This window comes from Arachis ipaensis, chromosome B02 (assembly GCF_000816755.2).
Source record: "Arachis ipaensis cultivar K30076 chromosome B02, Araip1.1, whole genome shotgun sequence".
NCBI lineage: Eukaryota > Viridiplantae > Streptophyta > Magnoliopsida > Fabales > Fabaceae > Arachis > Arachis ipaensis.
Genome location: NC_029786.2, coordinates 11,429,112 through 11,435,022, shown reverse-complemented (window position 1 = coordinate 11,435,022; position 5,911 = coordinate 11,429,112). Strand labels below are relative to the sequence as shown.

The 5,911-nt window shown below is 32.9% G+C and overlaps 1 protein-coding gene across 2 annotated transcripts in view; it reads right to left on the bottom strand.

The window, feature by feature from the left end:
- LOC107626874 overlaps nt 1-5,911 on the bottom strand; it is a 153,808-nt gene that overhangs the window by 138,507 nt on the left and 9,390 nt on the right. Inside the window, exons 1-2 of one of the 2 annotated variants that reach the window (XM_021115437.1) lie at nt 2,427-2,540; nt 2,001-2,085 (exon numbers count right to left, since the gene is read on the bottom strand). The gene's annotated coding sequence lies outside the window, so the exon portion shown is untranslated. Of the gene's footprint in view, nt 1-2,000; nt 2,086-2,426; nt 2,541-5,911 lie in introns of those variants that run through there. The other variant, XM_021115435.1, reaches the window with a different exon arrangement.

Sequence of the window (5,911 nt, the reverse complement as noted above, 5' to 3'; positions counted from 1 at the left end):
GGAGAGAGAAGTCTAAGGTGCAATGGCTCAACTAGGGCGATAGAAATACTAAATTTTTTCATTCCAAGTTTCAAACGAGGAACCGGAAAAATAGAATAAAGGAGTTGGAGGACAAGGAGGGGAATATGGCAAAGGAACTGGCAAAAATAGCGGAAGTTGCACAGAAATACTTTGAAAAGCTATTCACAACAAGCTGTCCTAGAGATCCGACTGCAGAATTAGATGGAATCCGCCAAAAAATAAATGCAGCCACTAATAGAATGTTGTGTAGGCCAGTGGCTGAAGCAAAAATTAAAGCAGCAGTCTTCTCCATCAACCCTTTTTTGGCTCCGGGAGATGATGGATTCACAGCAAAAATTTTTCAATTCTTTTGGAGTACAATAAAGGGAGATGTGACAGCAGCTGTTAGAAGCTTTTTCTACGGAGATAAAATTTTGAAAGCTTTTAATCATACCCACATATGTCTCATACCTAAGGTGCCGGCCACTAATTCTATGAAACAAGTTAGACCGATTAGTCTTAACTCTATTTTCTATAAGATCATATCTAAAATTCTAGTGTACAGACTTCAATCAGTTATGAATAGACTAATCAGTGACTCTCAAAGTGCTTTTATAAAGGACAGGTTGATTAGTGATAATGTTCTAATTGCACACGAATTCATGCATTTTCTCAAAAATAAAAGGCATGGAGATTATGATTTGGCATTAAAGCTAGATATGAGCAAGGCTTATGATAGGGTGGAATGGAGTTTTGTTTGGAAGGTGATGAAGAAGCTAGGTTTTTGTGATCGATGGATAAAGTGGATTGAGGAACTTGTGACGACGGTATCTTACTCTGTTACTGTGGATGGACAACCTCATGGTTATTTTAAACCATGTAGAAGATTACGACAAGGTGATCCTCTATCTCCCTACCTATTTTTGTTTTACGCAGAGGGACTCTCCCATCTGCTCCACAGAAAAGAACAGAGGCTGAAAATTTCTGGTTTGAGACTCAATCAGAGGTGTCCGACAATCAATCATCTTTTCTTTGCAGACAATTCAATTCTTTTTAGCAAAGCTTCAGAAGTAAAGTGCCAAAGATTGCTACAGGTTCTACAGACATACGAAGAACTTAGTGGCCAAAAGGTAAACTTGGACAAATCATCAATCTTCTTTAGTAAGAACACACCAATTCCAATCCGAGACCATTTGGCGGAGATTCTCCTTGTCCCTCATGTTGGCAGTCAAAACAAATATTTGAGTTTACCGACAGTGGTTCAGATATCAAAGAAAGCGACATTTAACTACATTAAAGATAGGGTGTGTCAGAAGCTTAGCCATTGGAAGAGAGCTCTATTATCTTCTAGCGGACGCGAACTGCTTATTAAGGCGGTGGCAACTGCGATACCCATATACACACTAAGTTGCTTCATGTTACCGGAGACACTAATTGAAGAGATTCAGAGAGCCATACTCCAGTTTTTGTGGGGGCAGAAAAGATCAGAAAACAGGATGCAGTGGATCGGATGGAAGATTTTTTGCAGACCAAAAATGCAAGGGGGACTAAACTTTAAAGATTTAAAGGCCTTTAATCTTGCCATGCTCGCAAATCAAGGTTGGAGGTTAATTTCCAAACCTAACTCTCTCATCAGTAAAGTGTTACAGAGCAAATATTATAGATATTCAAGCTTCCTAAGAGCAGAGGTTGGTAATAACTCATCATGGGGTTTGAGGAGTATTATCGAGGGCAGAAAGGTGCTAGAAAAAGGTATACTATGAAAAGTAGGAAGGGGATTTAACATCAGAATCCGAGAAGACTCATGACTCATGGGTGAAGGATTATGTTTTAATTACTCCTATTACTACCACGACAATGACTGCCAATCTAGAATGGGTTTCACAATTACAGCATTCAAACAGAACATGAAACTAGAATTTAATTCAGTCCAATTTCAATCCAGAAATAGCTACAGCAATAATCAACACTCCAATTCATGAGACAGAGGATAGAGTTACCTGGATGCTGGAGAAAGGGGGCGGCTACACTGTTGCTTCAGGATACAAAATAGCCTTTAACTTCTACCACTCACCAACTGAATACCTGCCAGAACAATGCAAAAGAAAGGACTTATGAAGGAGCATATGGAAAATTAATTGTCAATCGAAAATAAAAAATTTGCTCTGAAAACTGATGCACGGAGGACTCCCTGTGAAAGAAAGGTTGAACGCCCGAATACAATCCATCGAACCCAAAATATAATCGGTCACAAGAAAGCGTTTTTCATTGTTTCTGAGAGTGCCCAGATGTGACTGAAGCTTGAAAATGTTCAAATCTGCCATGGCAGATTCAAGTTCGAGAACCATGGAAGTGGTAGATTCAGCTGGAAGAAGAATTGAGAATGGAGGAGAATCCGAATGAAAAAAAGAGCAGTAGCAGCAAACCTCTTATAGCAAATCTGGTTAGCAAGAAACGCCTGGGTATTTGAAGGTAAAATCACCCCTTCAAGAACTATGGTGGAGATGGCCAGAAGAAGTGTGCGTGAGAGAAGCTGAGACCCTTGAGTTTTTACTTTACCTCTTTAGTTTTCTTATACTTAAGTCATTTTATTAAAGTTGGAACTTCCTATTCTCTTTATTATAATTCTGCCTATAGTCCAAATTGGACCAATTTTCAGTAATAAAATTGCATAACTTTGATAAAAAAAATTGTTTAGTGTACGAAAATTCAATTTAATTACACGGGTCCAAAAAGCAAAAATAACAGGTCCAACAAATTAATAAAGTCCAACATTAATTCAGCTTAAACCAAACATTTATACCATCACTCTTAATTCAAAAAATAAGTGGCTGAACTACAAGAAAGATAAAAGAATATTTTATACCTCAAATTGATGAAGTGAGCTCATATCCATAAGGACCATAACCAAGTCCAACCATTTACTTAGACTGCGTTTGTTTTCAAGGACAGGACACTAAGATAGGGATACAAAAACATAAAATCGTGTTTAGCAAATGAGACATGAACAGAGACATTGTGTCCAAAAATACTGAATTAGTATATTTTGTATCTATCCTAACAGAAAAGGTACAGAGACATTAACAAGAAACACACTTTATTTTTTATTTTTTCTTTCATTATTCTTGTTAATTTTTTATAATTATATTTTTTTATTATATTTTTCTTCTCAAACTTTTCGAATGAAAAAAATTAGAATAAATTGAATTTTCTTCATTTGTTATAGTTTATCACCAAACAGAATACAAGAACACAAAATTTTGTGTCTCTGTCCTTTGTGTCTTGTTCTCAATGTCTTGTCTTATTCTGTTCTCAAAAACAAACGCAGCCTTAGATGCTAACTAAGCAATTCAAGTTCCACTTGCTTTTGAACCAAACAACACACCATCGAAACCAAATTCTCTCTTCTCTGTTTTCTTTCTGTTCCTACACCCATGTGAAAGCTCAGAAGAACAGAAAGAAAAAGAAAAAGCTCTGTGCTAGGGTAAAATAAAAAAACCAAAAGTGGATTGCCAATTCAATCAACAAAGAAGGAAGTCAAAGAGGTTAGGACTAAAAGCAAACATCACTTCTGAAGTATCATCGGAGACGTATTTCTAAATTTGTGTTTCATTGAAGTTCGATGAAAAAATTCTGTCTTTATATGCATAGAAGTAGAAAGTTGAAAATATTGAAGATGATAAAACTCTTATGTGAATCAACGTTTAAGAGTCTGACTTGGAGACAAAGCAAGAATAAAGGGTTTAGATTCAACAAGCAAGATGATAAAGGTTGAAAGAGAAGATAGAAAGTATGGATGCATGAATGATTCAGTTACTGCTTCTACCTATCTCTTCTGTGACGCCGCTGCTACATCTGATTTTTGGGAGAAGAAGTCAAACAAGTGCTTAAGAAAATTTCAAGTCTCAGAAGTTTTACAACTCTATTAAAGGGGTGAACAGGCAAAGATTGGAGTAAGGAGTGAGAGCACAATGTTTAGATTTCTATAGCTTACAAAGCTATTACCATTCTTTTCCTTCATGGTTCTCATTGAATATCTTATTTTCTCAGTCTAGTCTTTTTTTGTTTTCAATGGTAAAAGACATAACAGTGAGATTTGTAAGAAAAAATTATTGAGTTGAAAAAGGCAAGAAAGTTAAACTTGGAGAAAAGCCAATGTTTATTTTAAAAATCTTTTCTAAGTTTTTCTGTTTTGTTGTCATGATTTTGAGGGGATTCCCTTGCAAGTGGGGTGAGTACTTTATTGTTAAAAGTTAGGGTGAGTTCTTAGTCAAATCTGGTTTGAATTAGAAATTGGATTTGTTTCAAGTAGGATTGGGTAGAATCCTAGAAAAATTGGTGAATATAATATTGTTCAAAGATAATGAAATTCTGTCATTGTTGTGATGGAGACTGAATGTAAGTTACATTGCACTAAATAGCTGAATCAGGATATATCTGTGTGTCATTTTTCTTTCTCTTCTCTATATCTAGTTCTACACTTTAGGAGACAAAACAAAATTATCTCCTGATTATTTTATTCAGTTATACTTCACAGTATTTCATCTGACACATAATTCTATTTTGGCTTCTACTTCGTTAAGAGATAAAACCAAAATGTCTTCTAATTTTCTATTCAAAGTGTCTTAATAGAATTTCAATTTAAAAATAAAATCCAAAAGAGTCAAGATTCAACCAATTTTTTTAGCCATTGATATTCATTACAGAGTAAACATAAAAAAAATTAATGTTTTTTTCAACTTTATGTGTACAATATTTCATCACTTTCTCTCTTCTGTATCAAAATTTTAAACAAGGTACTTTTGATTTAAGAATCTATTTTGATTTTTTTTGACAATATAAAAATTCTCAATTTTTCAAAAGTATGCTCTTGGAAAATACAACATTATCTTTTTTTTTAAATGATACTTCAAATTAATTTTTCACAATTTTTTCTATGAACAACATAGTTCCTAACCAAAAGAAGTTTAAAAATTATTAAATTATTAGTCTTCATTTTTGGAAATACGACGTGAACAAGTGTTATTTCAGCCAGATTCCAAACAAGTCTCACACTCCAAACCGTTATTTTAATTTCCATGTTATGTATCTTTTTATTATTTCTAACTCTAATCTAATTTGTGTGTTTTTCAGTTCACACTCTCTCCTTCAATAGATACCTACTCTATGTCTTTCCAATAACAGATTTTGAGTCGCAATTCTGCTTCAAAATTTTTTTTTTTTAATTTTTGATGGTCAAATCCTCAATTAATAGAAGATTTTCTTCTAAAATTTAGAAGAAAAATACAATATTACCTAAAATTGTGAAAGAGCTACTAAAATTGAGAAAAATACAAAAACTGCATAACCTAAGGACCATATTTATATATAGTGAAACCCTCTTGTGTTAAATTCTAGATTGTGTTTGACGCGTTTCGATCACATGACACAGACAAGGTCTTTCTATCATATATGTTGATTTGGTGCTTAACCCGTTAGAATATTCATTATGATTTAATCATGTAAGTCTAATCGAACAAACTATTTACTTAATATACATTGATATTTACTTATTTGAAAAATTATTAAAAAAATAAAAATTATTAATCATCATAAAATTCATATATACTTATTTTTATAATTAAATTAAATATCAAAATAATAAAAGTATATTAACCACTCAATTCGTGCAACAAGCAAAAAATTTTGTTATTCATATATGAGATCTTTTGCGCATAAATTAAGAAAATAAAAAATAATATAGATGTATGAAATAACATGCACCAACAATGACATACATACTAGAAAAACATTTGGAGTAGTTAATTTATCTAACATTTTTAAAATTTAGTTAAAATATATTTTAAAGGTTACCATTTAAAAATTTTTTAGAAAGATATAAATTAATCGGATTAAACATAAATAAATTAAT